The sequence below is a fragment of the Cetorhinus maximus genome, chromosome 18 (genome assembly GCF_964194155.1).
Source record: "Cetorhinus maximus chromosome 18, sCetMax3.hap1.1, whole genome shotgun sequence".
NCBI lineage: Eukaryota > Metazoa > Chordata > Chondrichthyes > Lamniformes > Cetorhinidae > Cetorhinus > Cetorhinus maximus.
The window spans coordinates 27,405,749-27,421,702 of NC_135896.1; the positions used below are offsets into that span (position 1 = coordinate 27,405,749).

The 15,954-nt window shown below is 40.0% G+C and overlaps 1 protein-coding gene across 1 annotated transcript in view; it reads right to left on the reverse strand.

Moving 5' to 3' along the window:
- The window catches only part of mnat1 (MNAT1 component of CDK activating kinase), a 169,349-nt gene that overhangs the window by 25,295 nt on the left and 128,100 nt on the right, over positions 1-15,954 (reverse strand). The gene's annotated exons all lie outside the window — the stretch shown is intronic.

Consider the following 15,954-nt stretch of genomic DNA (forward strand, 5'->3'; position numbering starts at 1 on the left):
CAGGTTCAATCGAGGCATTCAAGAGGGCATTAGATGATTATTTAAATAGAAACAATGTGCAGGGTTAAGGGGAAAAGGCAGCAGAATGACACTAATCTTAATGCTCATTTGGAAAGCTGGTGCAGACACAATGGGCCGAATGGCCTCCTTCTGCGTCATAACGATTCTGTGAAGTTCATTTTGCAATGCATATTGCACCAGAAACACCATGCAAGTTAATTTACTAAATCCCAATGGAGTAAGAAAGGTGATCTGGCCACAGAAGTTATCAAACAGTACTTCAAAATGTGTTTTCTGCTTGTAGCCCAAGGTAACATACAACCACAGAGATGGCTTGGATAGGCGGTGCCCCAGCCACATTTACATAGCTCACAAAATATCAGATGGCAGCCCTGCTCCTTTTCAGCTGAGAATCTATGAAGGGGATTGGGAAGTTTGGAAGCATTGTGCCACTACCCAAAAATATCCTTCAAATGGGTTCCATCTACAATGCTGAGAACTCTTCGAAGCTTGCAGTCAGGTACATTTTGCATTTTGTTTTTTGAATTGGGTCTGTGGTGTTGTTGAAACTGCCTCAAGATTTAATCCAAAGCAGATGAGACTAGTCGAGCTGTAACATGCCAACTTTACACTGGACACTGTGGGATCTCACCTCAATAACTTTAGTACACAAATGTGAGTTTGACTTAACTATACTGGTGAATCATCTTCCTCCAAAATCATACCTCACAAAATTGGTTGTGTTGCAAACCAGACATCTGTCACAACAAAGGCTCCATATTATTGGCATATAAAATCAGGTCCTTGATCTGAGATTTTTTTTATACTTCAGACCAATCAATTAGAAGCATAGGAACAAAGATAGGCTCTTCACCCACTTATGCCTGACCCGCCATTCAACTGGATCGTGGCTGATCTGTACCTCAACTCCATATACTTGCCTCGTTCAATTTCCCTTGATGCCACTACCACACAAGAATCTATCAATTCCAGTATTGGAAATTTCCATTAATCTAGCATCCACAGCCTTTGGGGTCACAAATTCCAGGTTTCCAACTATGCTTGACGTTGTGGTTTTATTATTTTTCTCGGATTTTGTGGTTAATAAATTTGCTCTTTCTTTGACTCAAGCAAACCTTGTTTGATTGGCCCCTTATTGCTCACAGCTTAAAAAGGTAAATACGTTCTGATTTGGAAAAGCATATCCTCGTAAAAAGAAACTTAAACCTTTGTTGTGACCAACCAGGGGGCTAATAGAGGGGATCCAGTTTACCCCATCTCAGCTGGTTGTAACAAAATTTGGGCCTCATATCCAGAACTGTTCCCACAGGCTGACAAAAGAATTGGAGTGGGAAAAGTAATTTGTTCCTTCTAAAGCAATTTAAAAACTGCAAAAGATTTACTTGGGTCTGTAATACTAAAGTGCTAAAATGCCCACATTCAATGTCAATGCTTTCACTTAAGAGGATGAGATAACTGGCAAGAAGTTAAGGGAATTGTCCTTGGAAAAATTAAAATGTACGGAGTTAGGCACTAAGAGGTGGTGTTCCGCCCTAAAGCTAGAAAAACGTAAATTTTAAAATGGGTGGCAAAATATCTAGAGGTGAAAATTGAGGACACAGATAAATTAGTGGCAGAGAAATTAAGATTGGAGCAGCAGAAATTGGAGCTGGAATTTTAGGAAAGGGAGAGAGAGAGCAGCAGCATTGGGAAAGGGAGAGAGGATTCCAGGAAAGGGAGACAGAAAAGGAAAGGGAGTTTAAATTAAAACAGCTCGAGCTGAGAAGGGAAGATCCCACTGTGCCCATTGAAGACAACTCTAGCTCAGACTTAAGGGCTGAGGTATTCAGGTTTACCCATTTAATTCCCAAGTTTGATGAAGAAGAGGTGGACACCGTCTTTATCTCTTTCGAATAGGTAGCTCAACAGTTAAAGTGGCCAGCCCAACACTGTTCCCTGCTGTTGTAGAGTAAGCTGACAGGAAAAACGCATGAGATTTACTCCCTCTTGCCTGGGGAAAGTACAACAAATTATGAGACAGCAAAAAGAGCTATTTTACATGTGTGCCAATTAGTGCCAGAGGCGTACCGTCAGAAATTCCATACCCTCAGGAAACTCAGTGCAGGTGAGTTTTTAAAATATCCCAGAGAATTACAAGGATTGTGTATCTAAAGGAAGAGTGGCCACATTTCCCCCCACCTGAGGTACTGTGGGGAAATATTAAGGCTAGCAAACAAAATCCCGATGACTGGGTATGTTGGTATATGAAAAACCCAAGCCTGCCTTAGCCAGAATTTTTACTGCCAACACCTCCACAAGGAGGAGTAAGGCTTTGCAGAGCGTGCCACACCTGCCAGGTTGTGGGAAAACCCCAGTCTGCAAAATAAAACCTGCACATAAGCTTCCTGTGCCAGCTTTTGGGGAACCATTCAGTAAGGTGCTAGTGGACTACGGGGGGGCCCCTGCCCAAAACAAAAGAGGGCTAACCAGTATATCCTTACCACCACAGATGTGGCTACCCGCTTCCCAGGGGCCGTTCCCCTGAGAACCATATCTGCCAAAATAATGGTGGGGGATTTAACACAATTTTTTACTTGATATGGACTGCCTGAGATCCAGTTGGATCAGGGCTTAAATTTCATGAGCCAAATATTCCAGGAAGTCCTGGGTAACCCGGGCATGACCTAGCTGAAGCCTTCAGTGTATCACCTGTAGTCACAGGGGGCACCAAAACAGTAGCACCAGATCCTAAAAACAACGGTCAGGGCATGGTGCCACAAGTACCTACATGACTGGGATAAAGGACTAGGCTTCCTTTTGTTCACTACCAGAAACTCAACCAATGAGTCCACCAGTTTTATTCCATTTGAATTGGTTTACGGACACCAAGTGAGAGGTCCTCGGAAAATAATCAAGGAGGGATTTTTAGAAGAGGAGAGGAATTCTTCATGTTAGACTACGTAACCGTGTTCCATGAGCAACTCATGAGAGCCTGTGATGTGGCTCGAGAACACTTAAAAATCTCCCAAACAGCTATGAAAAAACAGGCAGACAAACATGCCAGGGCCCGAACCTTTCAGCTGGGGGACTACGTACTAGTGCTCCCACCAATACCCGGTTCAGTGGCCCATACAGAGTAGCAAAGAAGCTTGGGGAGGTAAACTACCTAACTGCTTTATCCTGTGGTCTGGGGTATCAAAGGCTGTGTCATGTCAAGATGATAAAACAATATCACAGCTGAGAAGGAGAAACCTATCCAATAACAGCAGACCTGGAAGGTGAGAGGAACAGTGAGGATGAATTGGAGGGAGACGTGGGTGAGGCCTACATTGAACCCCCTACTATCCAGCTATCAAACACAGAAATTCTAATGAAAGTGGACACCATATTCACCCACCTAAATGCACAACTGCGAGTAGACCTGACAAGGTTGCTTGATGAATTTAAAAGCATCTGTAGAAACAGGCTGCACCACTTTAGCTCTACTTGATGCGGATGTGGGAGAGGCCCCTGCCATAAGGCAACATCTCTACCACCTAGGTCCAGAAAATTTGGCCCAGGTTCAGGAAGAGATTAACTACACACTGGAGCACCAACTAATATAGCCCAGCAGCAGTGGCTGGAGCTCCCCAGTAGTGCTCATGCCCAAACCAGGTGGCTCCACAAGGCTCTGCATTGACTACCAAAAGGTTAATGCAGTAAGCAGAGCAGACTCCTACCTGATCCCCTTCCTGGAAGACTGCATAGATGGGATAGGTAATGCAGCCTACGTTACAACAATAGATTTATTCAAGAGATACTGGCAGGTTCCTGTTACCGCCCACGCGAAGGAAATCTCCAGCTCTGTGACTTCGGATGGGTTATACAATTGTCGTGTCATGCCACTTGGACTCAGAAACGCCAAATCACCTTTCAAAGGCAAACTTATCCAATCGTGTTGTGAACCCAGATAACCTCCTAGTGTACAGTGACACTTGGGAAACTCACTTAGAAGAAGTGGAAGCCCTCTTCCAGAAATTACAGTCAGCTGACCGAGTGGTCAATCTCACAAAAAGCGAATTTGGCAATGCTCAGCTAATCTACCGAGGACACACTGGGGTTCAAGGACACATACTTCTCAGAGCTGCAAAGGTACAAGCAGTAGTACAGTTTTCCATTCCCACAACAAAATGGGAAATCATTAGATTTTTAGGGATATGTGGATTCTACCGCAAGTTCATCCCAAACTTCAGCACTGTAGCTTCCCCGCTGACAGACCGACTACAGAAAAAAGCAAAAGTAGTATGGACCGAGAAATTCCAGACATCTTTCGAGAAGCTGAACACCACTTTAACTTTAACAGAGCATTTATAGTAGCCATCGATGCTAGTGAAATCAGGGTAGGGGCTATCCTCCGTCAGGAGAACGAATCAGGAATAGAGAGTGACCAATCGGGCACATCCCCAAAAAAAAGAACATCAGAAATGGTATTCCACAGTAGAAAAAGAAACCCTAGGTTTATTACTGGCTCTTAAACACTTTGACATATATGTCCAAAATGAATACAGAGAGACCACAGTCTATACCGACCACAACCCTTTGGCCTGTGTGGAGAAATTCAAAACTCAGAATGCAAGGTTTCTCCACTGGGAGTTTGTTTCTCCAATCATATCACCTAAAAATCACCCAATTACAGGGAAATCGAATGTGATTGCAGATGCCCTGTCCAAAACTTAAAGAGACCCAGTTAGAACTGATGAGATAATCCAGACCAAGGCTAGGAGAATTGGAATGTAAATGATTATGTTTTTGGGTTTTTTTTGTGTTTTTATACCTTGTAATGAAACTGGCTATGCCCCTTTGTTTTTGAAAATATGGTTCTTCAGCTTTCAACTGACTGGAAATTTTGCAATTTGAACTGAGGCAGAGCAAACTGCTTAAAAATGCAAGGCCACATTCCAAGGTGGGGGTGAGAAATCAACAAATCACCTTCAGTGGAGTGTGAAGAGAGAGACCTTTCCTATAACCCAGACACCCATTGAAACTTGTATCTGCCTCAGAAAGAGACATTAAAATGCAAAGTACTGGATACTGTAAACAATGGCTGCCACAGACAAACCCACCCAAATCCTCTTGGAAATGTACAATGGGTGAAGTATTTCAAGGCAGGGCTGCAGCCACTAGAGAGAGATTGCAAGTGACACAGGCAGCATCCAGAAAGCTTTCAGCAGAGGAAACAAGCTGAGGGCTGCTTGCTCTCTCCCTTTCCTTTTTTTGGAATAAGAGTGTCGCCGGTTCAGGAAGCCAACTCTACCAGAAACCTACCAACAAACTGCAATCTCATAATAATTACAACATCTTCTGCATCTGACCACAGCTAAGAAACAAGCTAATCTAAATCAGCTACAATGTTTAAATCTACACATCAAGGACAAAGGACTCTTAACCGTATATTATTTCACCTTTTTTTGTTGGACTATAACTCCGCTTATTTCTAGTGTGTGTGTCTGTGTGTCTTAATGACTGCATGAGGGCCGAATGCTTGATGTCGTGTTTTTATAATTTTTCTCAGATTTTGTGGTTAATAAATTTGCTCTCTCTTTGACTCAAGAAAACTTTGTTTGATTGGCTACCTATTACTCACAACTTAAATAGTTAAATACATTCTAATTTGGAAAAGGCATAATGCCGTAAAAAGAAACTTGAACCTTTGTTGTGACCAACCGAGCAGGTTGAATAGAGAGGAGCCACTTCACCCTTTCTCACCTGGTAATACTCCACTAATACTTTCTTCCCAATATCTTTGCTTCAAATGATTTTGGCATACAAGAGAAAATATTTCAAAAGGTTTGGCTGGGGCAACACTTTAACAGTGCTTTCTTAAAAAAAGTTGGTGCAAGAGGAAAAAAATAGTGCTGGAGTGTACACCTGTTGTAGCTTCTGTTTTGTGTTCTACAAACTTTTGTGTGTGGTGATTGAAAGAAAAACACATGACGCAGGCTGAGGTCAAAGAGAGATGCAAAAGAGAGAGCATGTTTAACATTAATTCAATTTTCCCCAAAAACACCAGCTGAATTTTGCAGCTAACTGATTACCTTTGTTGGCAGTAAAGGTCAATGCTAATTGCACACACCTAAAAGACAGATTCCAACAGCTATGTGAGGGAGAGAAAGGGACAAATAAAACAGCAATCCAAGTCAGGGAAGAAAGTGACTCACTCTGTACAACGCCAGGAGATTGTGTAGTTGTTTTTCATAAAACTCAAGAGGCTAGATGTAAAAGATCCCATTGCATTATTTCACAGAATAGTAGGGGAGTTATCACTGGTGTCCTGGTCAATATATATCCCTCAATTAATATCTCAAAAACAGATTATCTGGTCATTATCACTGCCGTTTGTGGAAGCTTGTTGTGTGAATGCGAGCTACTGTGTTCCTATCAGTGATTACATTTCAGAAAGTACTTTGGAATGTCTGAGGTTGTGAAAGACACTATATAAATTCTTTTGCTGGCTTTAGATTACATTATAAAGGTCAGAAATGATGTGCCGCCTCATGCCACCCAAACAAAAGCACAATATACTGATTCCCTTTTATAACTTCATGAGCTTATAACCTTTGAAAACTATTTTCAACACAACATAATATTTATTTGCACACTGCCTTTCAGCAATTTTATATTGTAGAAAATTTATTTTGGATAGATAGTATTTTATTCATACTGAATGCCTTTCTTTGGTGAAAAACTCTCACTGAAGTGAATGCTGGGTTTTTCTCTGCTTGTTGTCCTTCTTGTGCGTTGCCAAAATGATAATAAGAATCTATCATTCAAATGTATTGATAAAGAAATGATTAGTTGTTGTTGGTGTACAAATTATACATATATCAGGCTTTTTAATAGGTAATTAAGCTTAAAGACTATTTACCACTGCTTAAACCATCTTTATATTTTGCTCCTGTTGAGTAGGATCCTGCCTTCACCCTCCCTACTCTTCCCAATGTAATTTGCAATGAATGGTTAAATAGCTTTCCCCTTTCATACCCACTTCCCACTACCCACAAACAGTAGAAAATTTACAGATTGTGAATGGTAAGGTGCCATCAACAGAAAAATACATCATTTTTTTTTTACATCTGAAGTCTAAATTCTGCTTTGGTGAGTAATTGAGGAAAACATACAAATACTTTCATATAGGTTATGTCAATTAGTAACCCAAAGAAACAGATTTAACTGAAGTGTTGTTTAGATTAATTTTTGATTTTGTGGTATAAATGGCAACCCAATATAATCTAGCAGTATAAATACAACTTTATAAGAACATGCTATATGATATTTTAACTAGTTAAATGAAATGTCAAAAGAAAATTACTTTCATAGTTTGTAAATTATAGGCTGTGCTTCCTCTGAAAGAAATTTAAGATTTAGTGGATGTTGTTTGAACTAGTTCACATAGCTTCTGTTTTGTTTTTGCTCACCTGTGAAATGGGCATGCCTTGGCTAGTAACTGGTAATTCCACATTTCCTGAATATAACTTTTACTTGTTTTGTGCTTCTTCTATTACAGTTTAAATTGTTGGTCTGGTCTTGCCTAGGAGATTGAAAATGGTGAATTGCAAGCCTTGTTACAGTATGTGTTCTGTCATTAGCAAAGGGAGGACTCAAAACAGGAAGTTAAGAACATGTATGCTGTACCTGGCTTTGTCAATAGGAGCATTAAATACAAAAACAAGGAAGTCATGCTAAACGTTTAGAATCCTCTGGTTAGGCCTCAGCTGGAGTAGTGTACACAATTCTGGGCACCACACTTTAGGAAGGATGTTAAGGTCCTGGAAAAGGTGCAAAAGAAATTTATCAGGATGATACCAAGGATAAGGAAGTTTAGTTGTGAGAAGAGATCGAGAAAGTTGGGATTATTTTTCTTAGAGCAGAGAGGTTAAGGGAAGGTCTAACAGAAGTACTCAAATTTATCAGAGGTTTTGTGAGAACAGGTAGGGGGAAACTGTTTTTTCTGGCAAGTGTGTCGGTAACCAGAAATCATAAATTTAAAATAATTGGTGAAAGAACTATAGGGGAAATGGGAAGTTTTTTTTACACAGAGGGTCGTTGAGATTTGGAACACACTATCTGAAAATGGTGGAATCAGATTCCATCGTAACTTCCAAAAGGCAACTGGACATGTGATTGAAGACGACTAATTTTGCAGGTTAATGGGGAACAAGGTGGGGTGTAGGACTAAATTGAACAATTCTTTCAAAAAGCTGACATAGGTACAATGCACTAAATGACCTCCTTCTGTACTGTAAGATTATTCTAACACTTGAACAGAAATTAAATTTATAGCTAAATTTCCTTCACAGAGTTTGCCTTATCCCTTCGCCCCAAAATATCACTTTTTTAAATGAGTAGTGAAAGACTGATTAGAAAGATTAACAGCTCGCCACAGGAAAGGAGAAAGGAACATATCTCTTAGGTGGAGAACAATATTGTGGACTGCTTCAACTACTATGTTATGACTTCATCTTATGACCTATGGCTGTCCCTGAATATGATACCCCTTCAATTTAGGTCATATAATTTAATAAAACACGAAGTATTCATAGTTTCAATAGAACTCTGTTGCGGATATATTTTTGTTCAGCAAATGTCAATTGAAATTGCAATCCTACTCAATTGAAATAGGCTGAAATTGATATTTTGGCATATTTATTCAAATTTTCAATTTTTTATGTGTCACCAGCTATTGGTAGAGGCTTCTTTTTAATCTATAATTATGGCCTCTGTACACTGAAGCTGTTTCATACAGGGAAATTATCTCCAAATCCCACTCTTTGTTCAAAGTAATTATCTGGTATTGTCCTGTGGGAGTGTTCTATTTCATCCTATGCAGCTTGTTTAAACACAAGATGGGGATTGTTATCTTTGTCATTTACTAAAGCAGTTTGTGCCTAATGTTTACCAAAAAGATTAAATCCATCACAAGTGGGCCATTTTATATCTAGATATGGGCAGATCAAGCTACAGAACTATGAATGAGTTTTAGTTTACTGCTGAGTATTTACCTGAATTTTTGAGAACTATTCCTTTCTAATTTTAAAATTTCATTATAAACCATTTCCTTATCTTCCTTTGCCATTAGAATTTTACAAAATATACATGATGAGATTTGCTAAATTAAATCTCATTGCACCAAAAAATAAATCAATTTTAATGTCATTCTGGTTCTCTGACAGAAGACCATAAGGCAATAAGACATAGGAGCAGAAGTAGGCCATTCGGCCCATCGAGTCTGCTCCGCCATTCAATGAGGTCATGGCTGATCTGATAATCCTCAACTCCACTTTCCTGCCTTTTCCCCATAATCCTTGATTCCCTTACTGATTAAAAATCTGTCTATCTCAACCTTGAATATACTTAACAACCTAGTTCCTACAGCCATCTGAGGTAAAGAATTCCACAGATTCACCACCCTCAAAGAAGAAACTTCTCCTCATCTCTGTCTTAAATGGGCAACCCCTTACTCTGAGATTATGCCCTCTGGTCCTAGACTCTCCCACAAGAGGAAAGAGAATCTCAGCATCCACCCTGTCAAGCCCCCTAAGAATCTTATATGTTTCAATAAGGTCGCCTCTCATTCTTCAAAACTCCAATGAGTACAGGCCCAACCTACTCACCCTCTCCTCTTAACAAAATTCTTCCATACCCGGGATCAGCCTAGTGAACCTTCTCTGGACTGCCTTTCATGCCAGTATATCTTTCCTTAGATAAGGGGTCTAAAACCGTTCACAGTATTCTAGAGATGGTCTAACTAGTGCCTTGTATAGTTTTAGCAAGACTTCCCTATTTTTATACTCCATTCCCTTTGAAATAAAGGCCAACATGCTATTTGCCTTCCCTATTACCTTCTGAACTTGTATGCTAGCTTTTTATGATTCGAGGACCCCGAAATCCCTCTGTGCCGCAGCTTTCTGCAGTCTCTCTCTATTTAAATAATATTCAGCTCCTCTATTCCTCCTGCCAAAGTGCATAACCTCACATTTCCCCACATTATATTCCATTTGCCAAGTTTTTGCCCACTCACTTAACCTGTCTATATCCCTCTGTAGAATTTTAAGGATGGTGGTGGAGGACAGATGATTGAATGATGTAACTTGTGTTATGGTGATGATGGTCTGTGAAGACAAATTTAATAACTTCAATAATATTTGCATAAGTTATACAGTACTGTACAAACTGCTGCAGGTCCAAAATTATTTTATCAGTGATTGTAGTGAACAGCTAACTCATATTCTACATTGTAGGGGCAAGCAGAACTCAGTATTTGTGTACCTAAATGCTTGACTGGAGCACTGCTAACTAAAAAGACTTGTATTTATATAGCATCTTTCATGATGATCAGACATTCTCAAGCACTTTACAATCAATGAAATTGAATCACAAGGTCTCACAAAGAGCAATGATACATGACCAAATAATCTGCTTTAGTGATGTTGGTTGAGGGATAAATTTTGGCCAATACACAGGAAGAAATTCCCTGCTCTTCTCTGAATAGTGCCATGAGATCTTCTATGTCTGCCCAAGAAGATAAATAGGGCCTCAGTTTAACATCTTGTCTTCAAGATGTCTCCTCCACCAGTGTAATACAACCTCAGAACTGCACTAAAGTATCAGCCCAGATTTTTCGTTCATCTCTGGAATGTTGCCTGAATCCATGACCTTATGATTTGGAGGCAAGAGTGTTCCCAATGTATTTTGCCAGCAAATCTAAAAACACTACATACTCTAGGCAAAATATTATTCAGGATAATTATGTAGATTTTAGGAACAGCAATCCTGAAACACACACATGTAACTGCATTCAGCACAGGGGAATGCACTTTAGTCTTTCCTGTATCTCCAGCATTTTTCAACATAAATTAAACAGATTCCTGTCGCATTGCTAGGTTGACAAAGCTTCTCTTATTCAACAGAAATATGGGAGCTGACAATCGTTTGGAGAGGCAAACTCTTATAAACTCTGTGCAGATCTTTTACTTTTGATGGAGAACCATTAGATCACTAAGTCTATTCCCTGTTCCTTTTTTTCTGAAGTCAGTATAATCTCAGAACCCCTGTCCTGCATTTTAGTAGGATCATGTTAAGAAAAGTGGCAACAAGACTTTCCACCCTCACTAATGTGTAGATTGCTACCATACAGTTATCCACAAAGATTGAGTCTTATTTCTTTAGCTCCAATTAACTGATGTGCCAAGTGGATTGTTCTAATTTCTTGTTTCCAGTTCCCCCACGGGTGGTCATTATCCTTTCTGAGCTCTATTTGTTACCATTGCAAGCTGAGGATATTCTGGTAGTATATTGTACTGCTGTGACCGCCTTGTGAAATTCAAAACTGAGGCTTGGTTAATCCTTATTGGTTGGTAAAGCAAACCTCTGGGGAACCACTGCTTAAGCAGATTCATAAGCAGAGTCAGCTATTTGATTAATATTCTTAAATAAGCCTTCACTGGTGTCCATGACCCTTTTGTAAAGAAGATATCAGATCCTTCTACTCGGTTACCCATAACAGTGCCTTACGGATACATACTCCTATGTGCTTTGGATAGCTGGACAACTTACAGCAGGCACCTCAAAGCACTGGAGAAGCATCATCAGCGGTGTCTTTGCAAGATCCTACAAATCTAGTGGCAAGAAAGGTGGTCTAAAAGCAACATCCTCTCCAATCCAACTTGCTTAGCATCGAAGTGCTAATCACTCAAAACCAGCCCCACTGATCAGGACATGTCTTTCGTATGCCTGACGCCAGACTCCCAAAGCAAGTGCTCTACTCAGAACTCAGTCATGGCATGAGACTCACAGGGGGACACTGGAATGCTTTAGGGATGTCCTCAAAGCATCCCTGAAGATGTCACACATTCCCGCTAACTCATGGGAGACCCTGGCTTGTAATTGACCAAAATGGAGAAGGCTCATTCAGGAAGGCATCAGACACATCGGGAGACCTCATCAGGAACTTGCTGAAGTGAAGTCAAGACGTCAGAGGGAGCGCACAAATCTCCAAACAACCCATCTACCCAACCCTTCAAGCAACATCTGTCCCACATGTGGCAGGGACTGCAGATCACGCATTGAATTTATCAACCATCTCAGAACCCACCAAACCAGAATGAAAGCAAGTCATCCTCGATCCCTTAGACAGAAGATAAGTAGACAATATTAGATCTTAACAAAAAGCTAAAAGCTACTGCGGATGCTGGAAATCTTGTTTGGTTTGTAGCTGGAAAGTTTTTTTAATTCATAGAATCATAGATTGATCAGTCGTCTCAGTTGGACTGCACTAAACATGCAAAAATCAGGCATGAGGCTCTGTTCAACCAATTAGCCAGGTACAGGTATACAGCATCCTGAGATATATACTGAATAATGACCGACCAAGGCCAAAGTGGAGTAACTTGCATTGATTACTTTGTTTCGAGAGTCTTCAGATGGAATTCCTACATGGTGATGAGGAAAGACACGCCTTTCGTTCTGAATAATTGTGGACAGTGACCATTGCATTTGTCCTGTTCTAGTAATCAGTTTAGAATCCCAAGATCTAGTACAATACGAAGATCCCTATGTTTGTTAGGGACTGCAAAATATTGTGTGTAATCCGGTTCTTTTCTGATCTGGGTGAACCCTCCGATTGCTCCTGATGTTAGTAATTTATTTATCTTGGTTGACAACACTGCAACTATAATAGTTCCGTGAGTGTCCTATACAGAATCTTAGAAAGATGCTGATGAAATGAAAAGGATACTCTGCTCAGCTCAGATGTTCAGAAACAATCATGAACATCAGCATTTTTGAATGCAGTACTGAATTTTGCACAGTATTAGAAGACTTTAGCAGGTGTGGAGAGACAAGTTGATGCAAAACAGGAGATAATTAGCTTGTTACTGATGGGTGAAATATACCACATAGGTCAACAGTAAAGGGCATACCATAGGATCACAGCACAGTCTCTATGTGGTTATCTGGTGATCTAAAAGTAAGAGTTCTTATTTTCTGTATGCTTGTCATGAAAAGAAAAGCAGTGAAATATTTTCTAGTGGCTCACTATTCAGTAACAACCAGAGTTGATAGATTAGCTTCCTAGGAACTGAAAAGGACAATATCTGGCAAAGGCTAGATATATCAACAGTGCTTAATAATCTTGAAATCTGTCGAACCTAATTTATTCCTGTAAACAGGCTGGGGAATTTGTCCCTAACATTTGTTTACAGGTAGTTCAGTACAAGCAGCAAGAAGCTTCACTTGGAGAAAAACAAATTACTGGAATGACGCAGGTTGCTAGGATTCTTAATGATGTGGAAATAGGTAAGAACATGCTTTCCATCTGCAACATCATAGCATTTTTTCATCCCTTCATAGGATCTATAAAGCTAGCCATATTCATTCAGTATAGAGAAAATGCAAAAGAACTACATAATTTCAAATGTGGAAAATTTCAACTATGCTGGATCAAATAACTATAAAATCTACTAAGTTTAAAAGGTCTCTTAAGTTTTAACTATTATCTGAACAAATCAGAAACATTACATAAACATGAGATTACAAGCCAAGTCTGACATTAATTTATTCTTCAGCAATATCCACATGAAATAATCAAATGTGAAGCAGTGGGGAGGCCTGTACTGAAATTGGCACAGGTTATACCAAAGATCCCCCAAAATTGAGAGAGAAAAATTACTGTTTTTTTTAAAGTAAATTGCTCATGAACATCTATCACATTATTTCATTTCTCAGTGCAGCCTTTCATATATCACTGAAATTTCCCCAGGTTCTAGGTTTTTTTATGTTTTAAGTACATTCGAATAGGAAATGGATGGACAGACAGATGCATGGTTCAGAAGTCAGCAAATTTGATAAATGCAAAATACTAATTACAACTACAGTAATGCAAAATAGCTTTGCACTCTATTCTAAAATCCACAGTCATTAAGTGAGAAAGATAGCAGACTGCACAGCTATTGTTTTCATTATCTTAGCCAATAACTGCCTTTGAAAGTATACTAACCATCACAAATCTCTTTCACACCATTGTAGCATAGTGTTTATTGTAGGTTTAAATGTGCCCTGTAAACACTGCACTAATAAATCTGTAGTCTTGCAAGCTTTCAAAGCAGTTGTTTCTCAAATTTCATAGCTTCTCTCAACCATAAAGCTGTCAAGTTGCTTCAAAGATGGCAAATTGAGGTCAACATCATTCAGTTCCTACCCCCTACCCCCTCTCTCTATAGTAGATAAACCTAAGATATCATGCTATCTTCTGAGATAAAAGTAGAATACTTCCAGTTTTCTCAGTATGGTTTGGAACCAGATAAAGTGACAATGGTTGATAGATCCAAGTCAGTATTTACGCTGTTTTGTCTAAAATTGCAGGAACAGTATTTACTAAGTGACTGCAAATAATTTTTTCCCTATGAACAGTTGAAAGAAATATTTTTAAATAGTGTACAAAATTAGGACACTAGTTCCAGCATCAGCGGCTGACAAGGCAATAAGCTAAAATCATCAAATGATTGCAATAAAAGTATTTTTTTTGTAGTACTTGACGCTTGGCCACTCTATAGGTGCTTTCTTTCCTTCCTGTCTCCCATGTTAGTTGATATTTTTAATGGCTCTCTCTCCTCACACACTGCGCCTCTCTCCTTCAAATCTCCTATCATCCCACTCCTCAAAAAAAAACAGAACCCTTGAACCCTCCATCCATGCATATTATCTCCCCATCATCAACTTCCCTTTCCTCTTCAAAGTCCTTGAATGTGCTGTTGCTCCTAAATATGTGCCCATATTTCCCAGAGGTCCACGTTTTAATTCCTTCAACAAACTTTTTATCCCGTAACAGTACCAGAACATTCACACAGTCACAAATGGCAGACTTTGTGACCATGACAAAGTTAAAATATCCCTCCTCATCCTTTTCAACCTGTCTGCAGCCTTTGATACAGTTGGCCACACCATCCTCTTACAACAACTCTCCATTATTGTCTAGCTGGGTGGGACTGCACTTGCTTGGTTCTTTTCTTATCTATTCAGTCATAGCCAGAGATTATCTTAGTAGTTTCTCTTCCCACTCCTGCATTTTTACCCCTGGTGTCCCCCAGAGATCTATCGCAGGCCCCCTCAGTTTCATTTTCTTATCTACATGCTGCCCTGAAACATGGCCTCAGTTTCCACATGTTACTCCTTGTCCGCCATTCAGCACTGGATGAGCAGAAATTTCCTCCAACTAAATATTGGGCAGATTAAAGCTATCATCTTTAGTGCTGGTCCTAACTTTGTTCCCTAGACACCAGCTTCATTCCTCAACCTGGCAACTGTCTGAGGCTGAACCAGACTGTCATACCTGACCCCAAGATGAGCTGCCAACAACATATCTGTGCCATCACTAAGAGGGCCTATATTCACTTCCATAACAGTACCCAACTCCACCCTGTTCTAGCTCATTTACTGCTGAAATCTTCATGCCTTTATTACTTCTAGATTTGACTAGTCCAATGCAGCTCTGGCCAGTCTCCCACATTCCGCTGTAAACTTGAGGACATTCAAAAATCTGCTGCCATGTCCTTACTCACACCAAAGGTCATTCACTCATCACTCCTGTGTTGGTTGACCTACCCTGCCTATCAGTTATAAAATGATCATTCTCACCTTCAAATCCCTGCATGGCCTCCTCCTCCCAATCTCTGTAATCTCCTCCAGCTCTACAACCCGCTCTTCCAATCCTGGCCTCTTGAACATCCCCGATTTCAATTGCTCCACCAGTGGCACCTGTGCCTTCAGCTGCCTAGCGCCTAAGCTTTGGATTTCTCTCTCTAAATCTCTGCGCCTTTTCACCTTTCTTGCCTTTTTTAAGATGCTCCTTTAAACCTACCTTTTTGACCAAACATTTGGTCATCTGCCCTAATATCTCCTTATGTGGCTCAGTGTCAAATT